Below are 20520 nucleotides of genomic sequence, written 5' to 3'. Positions count from 1 at the left end.
CTTAATTACGCTTGCCTCTGCTTTTATTTCATAGCAATCTATGGGAAGACAGATAAATCATGTCACAATGATAGGTAGAAAGTGACATCCTTGAGTCATAGTCAATTCTTGCTCTTAACTGAAATAATCACAGGTTCTTCCAACATTAACTGGACTGAAATATGAAAGCTTTGATTTCTTCTTGAAAGTTACTAACATAGCAGGACCAGGAGATATCTGAGAGAACTCTTCTTGTCACTGTGAAAACAGATTCAGATAAACCAGGTAACTATATGACCATTGTCTACCATAATAGTGAAACTAAAAAAAAAAAAAAAAATTACCGAATAATTACTTTATATATACCATAAAGACTAAATCTGAATGTATATGTCATGTATATATGCTACTTTCACACTTTTGTAGAAATGGATTAATTTGCAGACAAAAGTCTCTAGGGAGTAACCATTTCATGAGCTTAAAAATTCACATACATTTACATACATACTTATAGAGAGAAGGACTTTCCCCAAGCAATGTTTATTGCCACATATGCAAATAAATGTTTTCATTATGCAGAACCCTACTGAAAAAATAAGAACAATTCTTTATACTTTTTTAAATTATCTTTATTTATTAGATAGAGACAGCCAGAATTCTAGAGGGAAGGGTGTGATAGAGAGGGAGAGAGTCAGAGACACCCGCAGCACTGCTTCACCTCTCATGAAGCTTTCCCCCTGCAGGTGGGGACCAGGGGCTTGAACACAGTTCTTAGCACACTACAATGCATGCGCTTAACCAGGTGTGTCACCACCTGGCCCCATTCTCTATACTTTTATGATAGCAATTATTGGAAAGTATTCAGACATTGAAAAATAATTTTTCAAGATAGTTTACTTCTTTTTTATTTATTTATTTCCTTTTGTTGCCCTTGTTGTTTTATTGTTGTTGTTATTGATGTCGTTGCTGTTGGATAGGATAGAGATAAATGGAAAGGAGGTGAAGACAGAGAGGGGGAGAGAAAGATAGACACCTGCAGACCTGCTTCACTGCCTGTGAAGCAAATCCCCTGCAGGTGGGGAGCTGGGGACTTGAACCGGGATCCTTAATGCCGATCCTTGTGTTTTGCACCACCTGTGCTTATCCCACTGCACTTCTGCCTGACTCCCAATAGTTTACTTCTAACTGACATTCTGTACCATGTACATAAACTAAAACAATACCAGTAGCATATAATTAAATGTCTACCCCAAAATGAAACAATTGGTAAGATGTAAATAACAATCGTCTGTTCATATTCCCATCCTGCAGCATATGAATATATATGTACTTGTGATGACTCACAGGAGAATCCTCACCACTGGTCCTCAACAGGAAAAGCACTAGGGTGCTTTGTCAGATATACACATTTATAATAATTAAAAGCTCTTATTTAGTTTATAGTAGAGTTGTATCATCAAACTATTAATTCTCCAAACTTAAACACATATTTCATTATTTGATTACAAAAAAATTCAGGAATGCAAAAGGTTATGAAGCTACAAATAGTGAAATAAGGGAGAGTCACTTAAAAGCATTCAAAGATTCACTTAGATCATCAAATGTTCTGTCTTTTTCTTCTTTTGTTTAAGATGGAAACGTCTTAGTAAAACTTGATCACATTTGATGTTTTTGATATTTGACATATCAAATATACTAGGTTTATCAAATATATTGGATATTTTTCCATCTGTCTAGAACGACATGTCTATAGAATGCCATTTTGACATATTTGTATGAGAAAGTGTGTATAGTACAGAGAGAGGGAGAGACACAAAAGGACCATTCCACCATCTATGGAACTCCCCCTGCTTATTTTCTTTGCTACTCTTCTAGGAGATTAACTTCCACAGTCAAACTGCAATTAGACCCATATCCTCAACTGTAGAAGATATCCTAAATCACCTTTACAATCCCTAGATGTCTTTTAAAATTATTTTTGTGCATCTGTGTGAAAACCAGAGTCTCACACAAATAGGGTTTCATAGCTCTATACATTTTTTTTTGTTTCATTTTGTTTGTTTTTGCCACAAGGGTTATCAGTGGAGCTTAGCACCAGTGCTACAAATACACTTCTCCTGGCAGTTGTTTTTGTTTTCTTTTTCTTTTTTTTTCTTTCTATTTAAATGGGTAGGACAGAGAGATATTGGGAGGGGAAAGGGTAGTAGAGAGGGAGAGAGAAAGGTAGATGCCTGCAGACTTGCTTTACCACTTGTGAAGCACCCTCATGCATGTGGGATCAAACCCAGGTCCTTGCACATGGAACTGTGTGTTTCAAATTTGGTGTGACACTGCCTGTCCCCCTCTATACCACTTTAATTAATTAATTAATTAAGACATTAAAATGAGAGTGAGGGTGTAGGTAAAGAGACAACTGCAGCACTGTCTTCCTGCTCATGAAACTTTCCTGCTGCATGTGGGGACGAGGGATTTGACCCCTGTAATGTGTCACAACCTGTCCCCCTCTGTACAACTTTGTCTTCATATCATGAAAGAGATACTGAAAAACATAGAGGTATCACAGAAACAGGGCTTCTTTTGGACCCACAGTATCACCCATGTGATAGCAGGACTCACTCAGTCTTGGGCCACATATATGATAATGCCATCATCCTACCTGGTGAGCTATCTCTCTGCCTCCCAGATATTATTTTAAGCATATTAATGTAAAAAAAGGAGAATGGCAGTTTTAGCCTTACATACCAGTGGCCAAGCTTTATTATTAGAAGAGGTGGGGCAAATAGTATCACCAATATCAAGAAATGTATGAAATTTCTCAACGCACAGCACATGATGGCATATAACTGCATGATGATGATGATAGAGAGATAGATGAAGAATGTATAGATGATAAAAAGATAGATGGAAGTAAAAGTCCAAAGAAAATTCAACATAAGGCATATCAAAAACCATGGGAAATTAATTTGATATTGGCATTTGAACAAAAATCTGATTATAGAAATGTCCCGTGGAATTCTTTTTTTTTTTAATTATCTTTATTTATTGGATAGAGACAGCCAGAAATCAAGAGGGAAGGGGGTGATAAAGAGGGAGAGAGAAAGAGAGACACCTGCAGCCCTGCTTCACCACTTGTAAAGCTTTCCTCCTGCAGGTGGGGACCGGGGGCTCAAACCTGGGTCCTTGCGCATTGTAACACATGCACTTAACCAAGTGCGCCACCACCCAGCCCCCCCGTGGAATTCTTTAGAGGGAGTTCGAAGACAATAATGAAGCCAATTATAGATATCGCGATGTGTAAGATTACGAGATGGCAGGAGCAGGCAGTGGTGCACCATGTTGAGTCCACACACTGTCACGGATTTAAGCCCCCCGTTCTCGTCGGCAGGGGAGGAAAAGGAGCTTCACAAGTGATGAAGCAGTATTGTAGGCAGTATCTTTTTGTATCCTTTTTCTATCCCCCCCCAAATTTCTCTGTCCTGTCAAATAAAAGAAAGGTAGAATAAAAAATGGCTGCCAGAAGCAGTGGATTCTCATGCAGGCACTGAGCCCCAGTGATAACACTGGTGAAAAAAAAAGTGCACCTTTCCAGTGCTATGAAATGTGAGCGCAAAATGCAACTTCAAACAGGTCAGCACTTCCCAAGAAGTGCAATGCATGCTTTTAGGGATTACAAAGTGATTCCAAATAGCATACAGACTCTTGACATTATCATCCCACACTGCAGTAGTTTTTTCCTTCTTAGAGCAATATAAGTAAAGGATCAAATCTTACTATCACGTGGTACTCAGCAACTCTTAAGCACTCAGCAGTTGCTTTCAGTAAACAACAAAACAGCAAAATCTTATACCGATTTCTACTTGACAAGGATCAAAGTGCACTTCTACTTATTGCTGGGTTGCAAGTCAAAATCTGAAGTTTAGCTCAATTTATGCACGAAGGAATTTCCAACTGTGTTTGTCTTCCTGTGCTTGAACAAGGAGCAAAGATCACCTAGGGAGGTGCAACATTCACATGCCTTCAGAATTGACTGATGGTAGATGTATGTTTTGTTCCTTTGACATCACTCTTCTGTCAATAAACCAGAAAAAGCAACAGAAAATCAATCACCTGAAAACAAACAAAATTACAACCGGGATTTCTTCAGAAACCCATGAAGCCATAGGTGAGTGCAGACACTTGTGGCCAGTGGGTGGAAAACTGGTGCAAAAGAGACTCAGAACTCAAGAAACTGTACTGAGTGATGGCTGGCTCTGAACTGGGAGTGAAGCAAGCAGAGAGCATAGCCAGTGGCAAGAAAGTAGATCTTGCTGCTTAACCTGTGAAATCAGGGCACCTAGGACTCCCTAGTGAATATATATATATATATCCCGCCGATCAGCTCAAGCTCTCAAGGCCAGATAGAAAAATCAACCCCAGCCTACTTCTGGGTGGCATAGCAAGGGAGTACCAGCTGCTAGGTTACATCTCAGGGATTTAGTTAAAGCAAAAACAATGGTTGAAAAAAATCACATACAAACTCGCCTATTTACAATTGTGACTTATTTTATTTCATTTTTATTTATGTGTTTTGTGTTATTTACTGCTCATCTCTGGCATGTGGTGGTGCATAAGATTGAGCCTGGGGCTTTGGAGGCTCAGACATGAAAGTTTCTTTGCATTAACCATCATGCTGTTTACCCCTGCTCAATAATTGTTACTTCTTTTATTTGTTTATGTTTTCCTTTTGTTGCCCCTGTTTTTATTGTTGTTGTACTTATTATTGTAGTTGTTAGTGATGCCATTGTTGTTGGATAGGACAGAGAGAAATGGAGAGAGGAGGGGAAGACAGAGAGTGGGAGAGAAAGATAGATACCTATAGACCTCAGACCTGCTTCATCATCTGTGAAGCGACCCCCTGCAGGTGGCAAGCCAGGGCTCGAACCAGGATTCTGACACGAGTCCTTAAGCTTTGTGTCATGTGCACTTAACCTGCTGCGCTACCACCTGACTCCCTCCCTTTCTTATTTTTTAAAATATATTTTATCGTTTGTTTATTTTAATGTTTATAGAGACAGAGAGAAACAATTTTCTCAATTTCTCTCTGTCCTATCCTATTAAAAATAAATAAATAAATTGAGAGAGGAGGGGAGATAGGGAGAGAGGAAGATAGATACCAGCAGACCTGCTTTGCTGCTTGTGAAGCATGTCTTCCCCAACCCCCTGAAAGTGGGAAGTGGGAACTCCAACCCAAATCCTTCTTCAGGGCCTTGTGGTTCATACTATGTGTGTTTAACTGGTTGTGTCACTGCCCAGCTTAGCCCCTGACCATGTTATATTTCTATTGTTCAGAAAATCTGATGACCAGTCTTGTGCTGAATATTTTGAAATTAAAAAAAAAAAATCTAGTGATGTCAAGGCATCATTGGTTTCTGTAGACATATACTTTTTGTTTTCTAAAATTATAAGGTTAACACAGTTATTATATAAGAATAAGGCTTGTTTTATTACCATCAATTGGTGACTGTATTCTAAAATTGGAGATTAAAATATGATTAAGGAAAAAAAAAGAAAAATGGCTGCCAGGAGCAGTGGATTTATAATGCTGGCACCGAGCACCAGTGATAACCCTGGAGGCAAAGGAAAGAAGGAAGGAAGGAAGGAAGGAAGGAAGGAAGGAAGGAAGGAAGGAAGGAAGAGAGGGAAGGAGGGAAGGAGGGAGGAAGGGGCAAAACTTGTGAATAAATGCACTCTTAAATAAACACCCAATTTTCTGCCTCCCAGGAAAAGCAGAAAACTTTCCTTTTGTAGTCATTTATATATTATGAGGGTAGGGTGGGAAATATCCAGTAAATGATTTCAAAAATAACTCAACCAATCTTTAAACTATATTCTGGGGTGAAGTCAAACGCCACTTTCCTTCGCCTTAAAAACCATGGTTATTGAATGCTTCCTACTAACTTTGATTTATTTTAATTTACCTTACCTACAAATGCTCTTCTCTTAGGAAGAATTTGCTGAAACCAACACTCTTACATTTGTCACTTAGATAGAACCCTCCACCATCACCCCTAAGTTTGTTGGTAGCTGTCATGTATAAAATTACCACAAATGAAAGAAGGAGGTGGAATATAAATGTTCAGAGGCAACACAGCATGGCAAGTGGAGGTGAGAAAGGAGGTTGTGCCACACTTAACGTGGGTTCCCAGAGAATGAGGAATGTAGGACAAGTCACATCAGGAGCCCAGAGAATGTTCAGCACAAATACATATGTATCTATGCCAGTGTATCCAGACATTATTTTCTTTTCTTGGAGGTGGAACCTTTTAGAGTCTTTCTGATTTGCTATGCTAATGCAGGCTTCTGCTGCTCCTAAATTAAAGTGTTACATCTCTGTTGCCTGAAGCTAAGAGTAAGCTCATGGCTGAAAAGCCTTCATCAGCTTCCAGTCCCTTTTACGACAGAGAAAGACAGAGAAATTCCACCTCCATAAAAAAGAAAAAAAAAAGACTTGGCAGGGAGGCAAGCTAATAAGGAAGTTTCTTGGGTGGGAAGGCAAATGAAACTGGGGGAAAAAGGACATATTCTGGCTCTATAAATAGAATTCCCCTTCCCTGCAGTGCAGTAAACAACTATTAGCTGCACGGACAGTGAAAATTCACCAAGAATTTTAATCAGGACAGAGAGAGACATGGCCATCTCAGGGAAGTGTCCAGCTAACTGCAATATCAGGGACAAAAATGAGAAGGAAGAACAAAATATAAAGAGAAAATGATACAAGGGAAATATATAAAGGAAGTATTTATACAAAACTTAAGGTGGTATGAGAGCTTTGAAGGTAAAAAGGGTCAGAGTCACTTGCATTCTTAAAATTCACTGAGATCATTACTTACTATATTGGACTGCAAATTTGCTGAGGCTTTTGTTGCAAATCTAAACTCCTTTTTTTTTTATGTCAGAGCCCTGCTAGAATCACATACCCATTCTGCTTTCCTTTAATATCATATTGAAAACAGGACAATTTTCAGTTTTTTGTCTCTCTTTCCCAGATATCCTCTTTTCCCTAATTAAGCAGTCTGGGATTGGTCAACATTGCTCAATGGGTAGGACTAGGTCATATCATAAGTGTGATCCATCCTTGCATTGGATCGACCTTCTCGTGGTGCATCCCGTGAGTACCCATTCATTGGGGAAACTGACGATCCTTCTTAGCCGACTGAATCCACATGGATCCCAGTCACTTTCAAAGCCAGCAACAAGCAGCTCCTGACAGCTTTCAACCTGTTGACTGGCTATGGAAGAAGGGCAAACGCTAGAAGAAGAAGAATGGAGATCTAAAGCTGAGGAAGTATGCATTACTGAGATGCTCCTAGGAATATATCTAGTAGACACACAAATGACAAAAATAAACTCTGTGCTCTTACCTAGCTGTAGATTGAGTCAGTACAATAAAAGTATTTCCTGATGAAAGTTGAAATGTGTATGTATGCTATAAATCTTTTATCAGACTTCACTAACATGGCAGAATTAGTCAGACAAACGATGTACACATTGGTTGATAAATAGGATAAAACCTATGTTCTAGGTCTCTGACTCAAGTTATTAAGGTGATTAAGAACAAATCATTTACCACCCTGATACTTAGTGTTCTTATCTACAAAATAAATATTTTTGGCACTGTCATGTTGCCAGGTCTAATCCTCTGTGCCTCTGGGAACTACTAAAAGATGATTCATACTTTTGTTTTCATCAAGTCTTACAAATGAGAACTCTCAACTCATACCAATTATATTAATCTACCTGTAGTAAAGTATACCAATAGAAATAATGTGGTTACAAAATAGAACTGGTATGCCCCTTCTTTCTAACAGCGGCAATAAGAGAAGGTTTATCTAAAAATAGTGAATCAGGCATGGGCTAAAGTGTCATTATTTTTAACAGCTAATGTTTTCATAAGAAAAGCATTGCCAGCCTGAGGAAATGAAAATATTGTTACTTTTCATTTATAAATAATTTTTTCATTGCATTTTATGCTCATGGCTTTAGAGTTTCAGCCAACTGCTGAAAAAAGAATCAGAAATTTGATGACACTTTTTTCTTCACCTCTGCTGCAGAATGGTAAATCTGGAGTTGTGCCATCTAGTGGAGAAATATTCTGGCTGCAAGAAAGAAAAGGAGATGTAATACATTTGAGATCATGTGTATCTATGAGAGTGAAGCTATTTAAAGTGATAGGTAGCATTCACAGTCTGTTTCTTATAGGTAAAACAAAATTAAGAACACAAGGCTTGAAGTTAAAGGACCGGACCGTAAGTCTAAATAACTGAGGTCTAGTCATTGTGTAGCTTTGCAACTTCAGGAATTATTCTCTGAGGATCACAGTGTTTTCATTCATGTGAGTGTCACCTTAAGTGACAGGTTGTTATTGTAGTGAAGTACTATACACTTTACAGACTCTGTAAAATAAAGCAAAGGGGTCAGGTGTTGGCTCAGTGGTTGAGCGCACATGCTACAGTGTGCAAAGACCTGGGTTTGAGACCCCTACCCCAACCTGCAGGGGGAAAGAGTCACTAGTGATGAAGCAGGGCTACAGGTATCTCTCTCCCTCTCTGTCAGTCCTTCCCTCTCAATTTATGGCTGTCTCTACCCAATAAATACATAAATAAAGATAATAAAATAAATTTAGAAAAGAGAAAGCACAAACTTTTATCACTAACAGTTTTATATTAAGCCCTTAGGTTGTCTAAATGAATATCAATAATAAAATGTATCTCTGAATAATAGCTCAATATATATACATATATATGTATTAATAGTAGGTGTTGTTTTCTTTTTTTCTTCCTTCCTGCCCTTTTCTAACCTTTTTTGTTTGTTTGTTTGTTTGTTTGCCAACAGGATTATTGCTAAGGCTTAATGTCTGCGAGACAAATCTGCCACTCCTAGCACTTTTTCATTTTTATTAGCAGAGACAGAGAGAATTTGAGAAAGAGCGGGAAGATAGAGAAGGAGAGAGTGAGAGAGATGCCTGCAGCAGTGCTTCATTGGTCATGAAATGTTTCCCCTGAAGGTGGGGCTAGAAGCCCTGAACCCAAACCCTTGTACATGGTGCTGTGTATCCTCTACCAGGTTCAACCAGCCCTGTAATAGTTTTTTTCTATGTTTCTTCACTTGACCAATCACTCTCACACTTGTTCAGATTAAACCTTCTAAAGTCATAAATGCATAATCCATTAAATATCTTATTATTAATGATTTAATAGTGGTTTACAGGCACCATGGAAGTTCTATGGCCCAATCTAACAATAATCACTATAATTCTGGGAAAAAATCCTAAGTTTTGGCTAATTTTTTCTAATGTTCATAGGTTTCAACTCCCTGTGTTCCACATGTAATTAAGCCATCTGGTAGTTGTCCTTCACCTATGCAAAATATTCCAGTCCCATCCATTTTTAACCCAAAGAGCATAATATCATCTTTTTAATAGCAAAGTAATATTTCACTGAACATATATGCAAAACTTTTTTATTCAGTCATTTTTAATAGGCATTTAAGTCATTACTATTCCTTGCATACATATGGCTATTGCATATAATGCAGCTACGACCACAGAGATGCATTCGCCCCTTTGAAATAAGTAGGTAATGCTGGAGCATATGGTATTTTAATGCTTACTTGCTTAAGGACTCTCCATACCATTTTCCACAGGGGCTGTGACAGCTCTCATTTCTACCAATGGTTCTTTTTTTCCACATTCTCACCAACACTTATCATTTCCTGCTTTACTGATGTAGTCCAATTTTGCAAGTATGGGATGAAGTATTAATGTGTGATTTTTTAATTAATTAATTAATTAATTAATTAATTATAAAAACAAAACACTGACAAAAACCATAGGATAAGAGGGGTACAACTCCACACAATTCCCACCACCAGAATTATGTATCCCATTCCCCTCCCTGATAGCTTTCTTATTCTTTATCCCTCTGGGAGTATGGACCCAAGATCATTATGGGGTGCAGAAGGTGGAAGGTCTGGCTTCTATAATTGCTTCCCCAGTGAACATGGTCATTGGCAGGTCGATCCATACTCCTAGCTTGTCTCTCTTTTAGAAGTGGGGCAGAGCTTTGGGGAAGCAGGGCTCCAGGACACATTGGTGGGGTTGTCTGTCCTGGGAAGTCTGGTTGGCATCTGGAACCTGGTGGCTGAAAAGAGAGTTAACATACAAATCCAAACAAATTGTTGACTAATTATGAACCTAAAGGCTGGAATAGTTCAGATGATGAGTTGAGGGGTCTCTGTTATGTAGATAGTTAGTAGGTCTATTTTAGTTATATTCCCAAGGGCCCATAACTATACTAGGTTTTTTTTTTCTTTTTTCTGAACTTGCTCCCCAGACAATAACGTGGATCTACCTACATATCAGATTTTTTTTTCTTCAGGGTTATTGCTGGGCTCGGTGCCTGCACCATGAATATACCGCTCCTGGAGGCCATTTATTCCCCCTTTTGTTGCCTTTGTTGTTGTAGCCTCGTTGTGGTTATTATTATTGCAATTGTTGATGTTGTTCGTTGTTGGATAGAACAGAGAGAAATGGAGAGAGGAGGGGAAGACAGAGAGGGGGAGAGAAAGATAGACACCTGCAGACCTGCTTCACTGTCTGTGAAGCAACTCCCCTGCAGGTGGGGAGCCGAGGGTTGAACCGGGATCCTTACGCTGGTCCTTGTGCTTTGCACCACATGCGCTTAACCCACTGTGCCACTGCCCGACCCCCAGATTTTTTTATAGACACAGAGTGAAATTGAGAGGGAATGAATAAATAGAAAGGGGGGGAGAAAGAGAGGGTGAGGGAGAGAGAGCTGTAGCACTGTTTTACCATTAGTGATGCTCCCCCTTGCAGATGGGGAATGGATGGTTGAACCGGGGTCATTGCTCAATGAAATGTGTTTGCTTGACCAGGTGAACCACTACCAAGCTCCTTTAATGTGGTTGTAGGTTGTGTTTGCTTAATGATAAGTGAAGTGTGGATATGTCTTCACATGTCTGTAGGTCATACATCTTCTTTAGAAAAATCACTATTCATAATTTCTGCCCAATACTTTTCTCTTTTTTTATTGATTTAATAGCAATAATTGAATAGACCTTAGGATAAAAGGAGTACAATTCCACTCAATCCCCACCACCAGAACTCCATATCCTATCCCCTCCATTGGAAGCTGTCCTATTCTTTATCCCTCTGAGTGCATGGACCCAGGATCATATGGGGTTCAGGAGATGGAAGGTCTGATTTCTGTAATTGATTCTCTATTGAACATGAGTGTTGGCAGGTCAATATATACTCCCAGCCTGTCTTTATCTTTCCCTAGTGAGTTCTAGGATACACTGGTGAGGTCATCTGCTTAGGAAAGTCAGGTTGGCATCATGGTAGCATCTATAACTTGATGGCTAGAAAAGCATTAAGATATAAAGCAGATAAAGGTAGGAGTTGCTCTGAAATTGGAGGAAAGCGTAGTAAACATCCCAGTAATTTCTATCCCAGATAGAATTCATGAGACACAGATTATTTTCCACTGTCATCCTCTACATTTAAAACAATTCACAGGAGAGAAAATGGGCTTGGAGTTCTCTTTGGAGTAAGTGAGGTTGGACTTGGAGGGAAGTTGTTTTCTCTGCCTCTCTTTGTAGGGATCTAAGACACTTGTTTCTTTGAAAGATTTTCCCCACAGGCATTCTATTTTCCTCACACAGTTTCTCCTCATTCTCACTGCTGAGTACTAAAGAGATCAATACCACTAACCAGGCATGAAGCCTAAATCTTAGGCTAAAAGGGTTTCTTTATAAAGATAATCCCCATTTCACTCAAAACTTTTATGTTCTAGAGAAAAAAAAATGTCTTTGGCTATTCCTGTCAAAAACAATTAAGAAAAAAAGATTTTTACTATATGGATTTGTAAGTGTCTGCTCAAGACTTCTTTTTCTTGAACTTTTTCTCTGGTGTGTCTTTTAATCAAAATGATGATGTGCTAAGATGTGACTGATTAGCTAGCTGTAACTTTGTGAACTGAGCTATACCAACTAAGTACTCACCTTCAGAATCTCTGACTAGAAATCATCTGGTTGCTCTCTAAGCTATGATATACTGTAATGGGAGTGAAGTTGCTTTTTGAATGTGACACTGGTAAACAAACTTAAGATTTTGAACACAAAAGATTGTACAATTGAAGGTCTTCCAAGTTCAATCTTTTCATATATATACTAGTGATTTACTTTAAATGTTTTTTTCTGAAATTTTGTTGTGGTTGCACAAAGTAAAGCAAGATACTTATAGTTAACCATCTTTGTCTTGTTGTATAACAGTATAACAAGAGTTATTTCTGGTGCTTGGTGACTGCACAATTCCACAGTTCTTGGTGCCTTGGTTTTATGTTTGTTTTGTTTGTTTGTTTGTGCTGTTGTGTCTTTGAGTAAAGGGTGAGACATATAGAGAGAGGAGAAAGAGAAGAGGAGAGAGATAGGAGAAGGAAGAGAGATGGGAGAGTGAGGAGGAGAGATAGAAAAGAAAGAAAAAGAGATAGAAGGAGAGGAGGAAGAGAGACAGGGAAGAGTGAGGAGGAGAGAGAGAGAAGGAGAAAGAGAAAGAAAAGAGAAAGAGAGAGAGAGAGAGAGATAAAGGGAGATGTTTGCTGAACTGCCCTACATGTGAAGTTTCTGTCCTGCCTAGGGACTAGGAACTCAGTTATATGTGTGCTCTGTTAGGTATACCACCATGCAGCCCCATATCTTTTTTTAATTGAATTTATCTATTATTGAGTTTCACTTTGATGGAATCATAGAGTGACACTGTCTTCAGGCTGGTTTTGTTTGTGTTTGTCATTTCTGGAATTGCTTAACTCCAAACCAACAGTTTTTTTTTTCTTTTTTTCTTTTGTTTTTGTTTTTGTTTTCAGATGAAACATGAGACAGAGAGTCAAAAGGATAAAGAGAATGATAATAAATCATTGATACTACCTGCAGGGCAGTAGGACCTAGGATGGAACCTGGGTCATATTCATAACCTGGGAAGCACAGTTCTCAGCTGAACTTTCTTTATTCTATACTCTTTCTGATATATCTCTCCTACAACGCTCTTCACTTCATGAATATACAAAAGTCTTTTTACCCAGTATCTTACTGATGGACTTAATTTGGGTTATTTCCAGTTTGACTACTTTTAAATCAAGCTTCTACAAATATTTGCATACAATTTGTGTGTGTGTGTCTGTGTGTGAACCTTGGATCAATGTCCATTTCTCTCCAGAGAAATACCCAACATTTGAGTTAAGATGTCGCAGGGAAACTGAAGATTTAAGCTTTTAAGTCTGTTTCCCCAACCTATTTCCAAAATTGCTGCATCATTTGAGACAATGAAAATCAAACTGTGAGCACCCTGTTTTGTGGTATCCTTGCTAACTTACTACAGACTTTGCACTGCAGCTATGTTAATAGGTCTGAAGTGTTTTCTTCTTACAGCCTTTGAATTTCCTGGATAACTGTTGAAATAAAATTTATTTTTATGTTCTTAAGTAATGTTTTAATCAGGTTGTCCATTATTTAATTGGGTTGATTGTGAGGCTGGTCTTTCTAAACTGGTAAGCACCAAAGTTGGTATTCTTACAGAAGAATGGAATGTTGAATTCAGGTGATGCTTCCCTCTAAGTGATACTTTCTGGGGCTGGGTACTGGTGCACCTGGTTGAGTGGACATGTTACAATGTGCAAAGACTTGGGTTCAAATCTCTGGTCCCCACCTACAGGGGGGAAACTATCACAATTGTTGAAGCAGTGCTACTGGAATCTCTGTCTCTCTGACTCTCTACTCCACCTCTTCTCTCTCAATTTCTGGCTGTTTCTATCCAATAATAAATAAAGATATATATTTTTAAATCATTAAAAAAATTTAATTGATGCATGCTTTCTGTTCTCTCATCTCACTGAATACTACTTCAATATAAGAATAATTTCCCATCTGGTGGGTGAGTGGAATTGGGGGGCCAGAATTGAGTCCACTGTTTTGTAATTGAACTTTGTCAATTTATTGGAGGGATGTTAATGGTTTTATAGTATAGTCATTGACACATGAATATAGTTTATTTCTCATCTCTCTGTGATTGGTGTTGGCAAAAAAAAAAAAAAAGACAGCCTCTCACCCCTAACTTAAGTATTTTTCTGCCATCATGCACCAACTCCAGGGCCCTCCAACCCTTTCCCAGATGGCTTTATTTTAGTGTAATGCACCTCACCCAGTCCAAATTTTACTTAATGTTTTCTCTTTGTGTACTTGGACACTATACACCTTAAAAGGCATGGAGACTTGTATACTTTCTCTCTTCTGCTGGGGTAGCATGGGGGTGCCTCTTCCCAGGTGTACTCTCTGGGCTGGAGAGAAACTCTCTGGGCTGGAGAGAACTCGACTGGAGCCAGCCTAGGCAGCTACTCACTAAGCGACGCAGGAGAGATGACTCATGAACTTGTGGTGGAGTGCCAAAGCAATGCCTTTATTGATCAGAGAGCCAACACTTTTAAACGGTAGACCTGGAAGTGGCAAGTCAGAAATGCAAATGGCTGGGAAGGGGGTGGAGAAAGGCAAAATTGGGTTGGGAAGGTAGGAACTTCCTTAGCAACTGTTTCAAGGGTTTTAACTGGTAGGATTAATATAACCCTGCAGGCGGGGAGGGTCTCAAGTTAGAAAGAAGTTAGATCAAAGGAATAGAATGGGTGGGGATCTTTCAGGCAAAACAATGATTATATAGATAGGCCATATTATAAAGAATACAGGGTCCTTTGTGAGGCACCTAAGAATTACCTGACATCTCCCTCTTTCTTTTTATATAATGGCCATATTTAAATGGGTCACTGTCTGTAAAAGACTCTATTACTGTCAGGGGAATAGCAGTGTAGGGGTAAACAGAAATCTTTTCGGCAGAAACCTGAACGATGTTGCACAGGCATTTTCAAAAGAACTGGAATAAGACAGAGAGTGATAAATAAGAGTATCAAGGGCCAGCATGAGGCTGAGGGGAAGCCTGGTAGGCAGAGAGGGGCTGCCTGTTGGATGGAAGGGGGTGCTGCCTGATAGGCAGAGGAGTAGGGGCCTGATAAGCTGAGGGGCGAGAGGGATTATCTGGTGTTGCAGAGTCCTGAGATAGCTGGCTACAGTCAGTCCATGGACTGCTATAGTCAGTCCTCGAGAAGTCCAGCAGTTTAAAGGGAGTGTCCAAGAGCTCGACCAGCAAGTCCAATAGAAGTGTCAGTCCAATGCCAATGACCAGGGGAAGAGACAGAGCACATATTGCCTTGATGGAGGAAGACAGCCATCAGAATTTTTCTTTTCTGTACAGAGTGAGCTAAAACTGCCAAAAGGTGACAGGTAAAGTAGAAGCAGGAAGAGCAGAAGGTGATGGGTGAGAGAAGGGCAGTAGGAAAGTTTTGTCCTTGGATTCTGTGAATCAGGTTCTTCAGATTGTGCCAGGACATATCATGGGTTTTGGGGGGAATTGTAGTCATACCATCTTGTGGGTGAAGCCAGAGGGCAGGGGTCCAGATGGTTTGGGGATTCCGTATGAGCAGTTGGTTCTTCATGTGAAGGCTTGACATAGTTGTAATCATTTACTTGTGAAGAAAAAACTTGTACCAAGTTAGAAGTTTACTATAATTGATAACTGAATGATTAGAATTGTTTTAAATACCTTTATAACCAAATTTTCTTAAAGTAATTTGATTTTTAACTAATTTTTACTTTAAAATTTAAGCAAACGCAGGCTACTTAGAGAGTTAACACATGTTAGTGTCAATGTTTCTTAGAACATTTACAATGCCAGATTGATGCCAGATTTGTTGTGGATTAATTTCCACAAGATCAGTTCACATGGCATATGGGGGGGGCTCCAAAAATGTCCTGTAACTCTTTTTAGTGAAATGTATAGAGAATTTGTATTTTAATTTTAGAGATGAAGAATTGTCACGTTAAATATTTAGACTTTTACTTTAGATACTCAGTTACTTTAGCAAATTAATTTCACCTTTATAAGAATCATGTTGAAAACTCCTTCATTTAATTTTGCCTGGTAAGAATGTAGCTTCAAAGTTATACTTTTAATCTTAAAGTTAATGTTTACCAAACTTCAAGCACACACATAAACATGTAGTCTATAACACACAAGAGGAGAAAAACTTTTATTACAAAGACATATCATGTCAAACACACATTTAGATCTGTACTGTATTAGTTGAACCATTTTTACTCACATAATTTTCAAGACTAAACATTTCATATTTATACCAAAACTTAAAAAAAAAATAAAAATTTTTAGAACTGTTTCTGGACGTCTCCAGAAATCTCTGCCACATCCGGCATTTCCATATAAGGTCAATTAAGTTTCAGAGTACCCTGAACAAAATGGCTCACACAAAAAATTCAGTCATTCAAATCATTCTCTTAGAAAACACAACTGGAAGCAGAGGGGGCAGACAGCAAGCTTAAGATATTCAGAGAGAATGAGGGGGAGAGAGAGAATCAGTAAGGAGTTTTTGTTTTGGGGGCTCTGTAAACCAGGTTTTCCAGGTCCCGCCATGTTGCATTATGTGTCCTGGAGGGTGTCTTTCACCTAATCCTCTAGTAGTGTTTCTTGTTCTTCAGGGATAGCTGTGCCATCTTGCAGGCATTGCCGGACAGGGTGGGCAGGAAATCAGACAGGATTTGAGTAATCCTGTGGAAACACACATGCAAAACCCCTTCCCATGGTCAATAGGGGGTCAGGCCCTTTCCAAATTTTATCGAGTGGGTCTTTACATTTGACCTTAAAGCTGGGAGGGTGGATGGTGTTTGCCAGTGAAGAATAATCAGAGGTTGGTTCAATTTTTTGTAAATATTAAAGAGGTTTAATGTAGTTAACTATTTTGCCAACTGGATACTGGGGTGGGGGGTAAATAACCCCTTTTTCTTTATATAATTGAGCCTTAAGGGTTTGATGGGCCCCCTTGATAATGCCTTGCCCCTGAGGGTTATAGGGAATGCCTGTAATGTGAGTAATGTTCCAGAGGGAAGAAAATTCTTTAAATTGTTTGCTGGTAAAAGCAGTTTCATTGTCCATCTTAAGTTGAAGACGTATGCCCATTACAACAAAACAGGATAGCATATGGCTTATAAGCTTTTTTGAGCTTTTTCCCATACAAACTTAGGGAAGGTATCAATTGAGACAAACACATATTTTTTTTGCCATAGTTGGGTAACTGGGAGACATCAATTTGCCAAAGAGGTTAATGGAGGTTAACCCCAAGAGTTTGAACATCAGATGTCTTGATTAGACCTGCAAAGGTGGAGCAGGTGGCAAGAATGTGCATTAGTTGTTATAGTGTGGCATTATGGAATCGGGCCCTAAGACCCTTAAGGTTGACATGGGTCAGGGAATGGAAGTCAGTAGTATCAGAGGCTGAGGTTAAGAAAATTCCTGTGGAGGCAAGGCAGTCTGGAAAGGTAGGAACTTCCTTAGCATCTGTTATGAGTGTTTTAACTGGAAGAATTAGTATTACCCTGCAGGCAGGGAGGGTATTGAGGTAGAAATAAAATAGATCAAAGGAATGGAAGGGGTGGGGATGTCTCAGGCAAATCAATGATTATGAAGATAGGCCATATTATCCGGAATGCAGAGTGCTTTGTGAGGCTCCTCACAATTCCCTGACACTCTTCTACTTACAAGGACCACAAACATTGGGGTCTCTTTTCCTCCATTGATTCATCTTTTGTCCTTGGTTTGGCCAAGTCCAATATGGTCTCTTCTCTGATTTTACTTTTTTCTGTTTTTATCTGAATTGTCAAAGTGAGCTATGCATAGCAAGACCACAACATTGGTCAAGTATGTAGAAAAGCACTTTGTTCTTCAGACCAGCTATTTTAAAATCTGTGGGAGTTATGATTATTACTTAGAGAAACCCTAAGTGAGATTCTTATGACTAATTTATCTAGGGAATATCTGGGGGTTGGAGAGAAATTCCTATTTGCAGATACGTCACAACTTCTTAATTCAGAACTGTATTTAGGATCCAGGAAGTGGCACACCTGGCACTCACACTATAGTGCACAAGGACCCAGGTTCAAGCCCCTGGTCCCCACCTGCAGGGGGAAAGCTTCACAAGTGGTGAAGCAGGGCTACAGGTGTCTCCCTGTCTCTCTCCTACTCTATCTCCTCCTTCTCTCAATTTCTCCCTGTCTCTATCCAATAATAAATAAATTAAATAAATAATTAATTAAACTTGTTTTAAATTGTGGTTGATGCAAAATTAAGGTAAAAACTCTCATTTCAACCTTTTTAGGTTATAGCTGATGTTTAGTGAGATGAGTAAATAATAACATATATAGATCTGTCTTTCTTAATTTGGAATACAAATTATAATATCTGGAAAACTTTTAAATTGCTAGTGCCTTGGGATTGGGCAGTGGTATCTAATTGAGCACACAAGTTAGCAAGGACCGAGGCTCAAAACCTTGGTTCCTGCCTGTAGGGCAGAAGTAAAAGGGTGCACTCTCTCTCTTTTTTTCTCTCTTTCTCTCTCTTTCTCTTTCTCTCTCCCACCCTCCATTTTCCCTCTTAATTTATCTGTCTATCAAAAATAAATAAATCTTTAAAGAAGACAGAAAGATAAAATTCCCAAGTGTTCTGATAGTACTTAAATAGAATTAAATCAGAATCCAATAAATGTGTTGAGGAGCTTGAGAAATGTATCTGTGTATCTAGCAATTCCAATGCCCCCACACAATCCTCCTTTTCACAACAGCAATATCTTGATGAACTAATGGATAAAACTTCCAAACTGAAGGAATGATGGAACAAAATAATTAAGTAAAACAAATATAGTAAATAGAAAACATAATAGGTTGCAGCATCATCACCAAAAGTATCATGCTAGAAAATGTATTATAAAATGTCAGAACAGCCTTCCTTCACTAGAATAATAGTGCTATCACTAGAAGAAAATTAACAAGAAGAATGTAACATTTTAGATTTGGTGGAAAAGTCAATCTTGGAAAGAAAGAAGTGGGTAAATATGAACAATCAAATAAAATGTAGGTGTCTAATAATCTGTGGAGACTGCAATAACAAAATACCATTAACGATCTTCTCATAGTTTTGGGAATTGAATGTCCTACATCAGCAGGTCAGCAAGGTTAGTTTCTAAAATGAAATCTTTCTGGCTTATAGTTTATTTCCTTTTCCATTTTTGTTCCTTCCTATCTGCCAAGGGCAGATGAAATAATTGTGAGTTCTCTTGCTTGTCTTATAATGGCTAGTGATTTCATTGAATTAAGCCCCCTATCTTTATGATCTTACTTAACAATTATCACCTCATCATGTGAGCTCTCCTTCTCTCTCTCTTTCTTTCTCTCACTCTGAGAGTAAAGGAAATGATATAATCCAGCATGTAGTAAGGTGTTGAGCCCAAATTAATGATGATTGCTGACATTTGATTGCTATATTAGGGCACATAAAAATAATACCAATGACTTGTTGAAATATACTATGCAGCAGGTGCCATGGTATTGTATAAAACATTTACTACACAAGCTTATGTAATTATGAAATTATTCATTTCATTACCAAAAGAATTATCCAGAGAAAGCCTCTGGAAGTTCATGGTTGTTGAGAAAAGTTTCCCATTTCCAGGTAAGACTGAATGTCTCTAAATCAATCTACCTTGTTCCTAGAGTTCCACATCCCTCAATAGTCTGAAATCAATTTCTCTAAATCAAAGAGTAGCTTAGCTTTTGTTTCTCCTACAATTCCCTGCACCTAATTTCCTAACCCTAACCACTTATTCTCTGATGCCAAGGTAATAATTATACTTTGAGAAGACAGCCAAAGAAACAGGATTGCTCCCTTGAAACACAAGTCCATTTCTTTTCTTTTTTTTTTAAATTTTATTTACAAAATGGAAATGTTGACAAAACCATATGATAAAATGGGTATGATTCCACACAATTCCAACCACCAGAACTTCGTATACATCTACCCCTTGATAGTTTTCCTATTCTTTTTATTTTATTTTTTATTTATAAAAAGGAAACATTGACAAAACTGTAGGATAAGAGGGGTACAATTCCCACCAGCAGAACTCCGTATCACATCCCTTCCCCTGATAGCTTTCCTATTCTGTTTCCTTCTGGGAGTATGGACCCAGGGTCATTATGGGGTGCAGAAGATGGAAGGACTGGCCTCGGTAATTGCTTCCCTGCTGAACATGGGTGTTGGCAGTTCAATCCATACTCCCAGATTGTCTCTCTCTTTCCTTAGTGGGGTAGGGCTCTGGAGAAGAGGGACTCCAGGACACATTGGTGAGGTAGTCTGCCTAGGGAGGTCCAGTTGGCCTCATGTTAGCAGCTAGAACCTGTAGCTGAAAAAAAAGTAAACAAATAAAGCCAAATAAAGTTGACTAGCCATGAACCTAAAGGCTGGAATACTGCAGATGAAGACTTGAGATCTCTGTTTTGAAGATACCTAGTAGGTATATTTTAGTTATATTCCAAAGGGCTCATGAC

The sequence above is a fragment of the Erinaceus europaeus genome, chromosome 8, assembly GCF_950295315.1.
Source record: "Erinaceus europaeus chromosome 8, mEriEur2.1, whole genome shotgun sequence".
In the NCBI taxonomy this organism is placed as follows: Eukaryota; Metazoa; Chordata; class Mammalia; order Eulipotyphla; family Erinaceidae; genus Erinaceus; species Erinaceus europaeus.
This window is presented reverse-complemented; position numbering follows the sequence as displayed.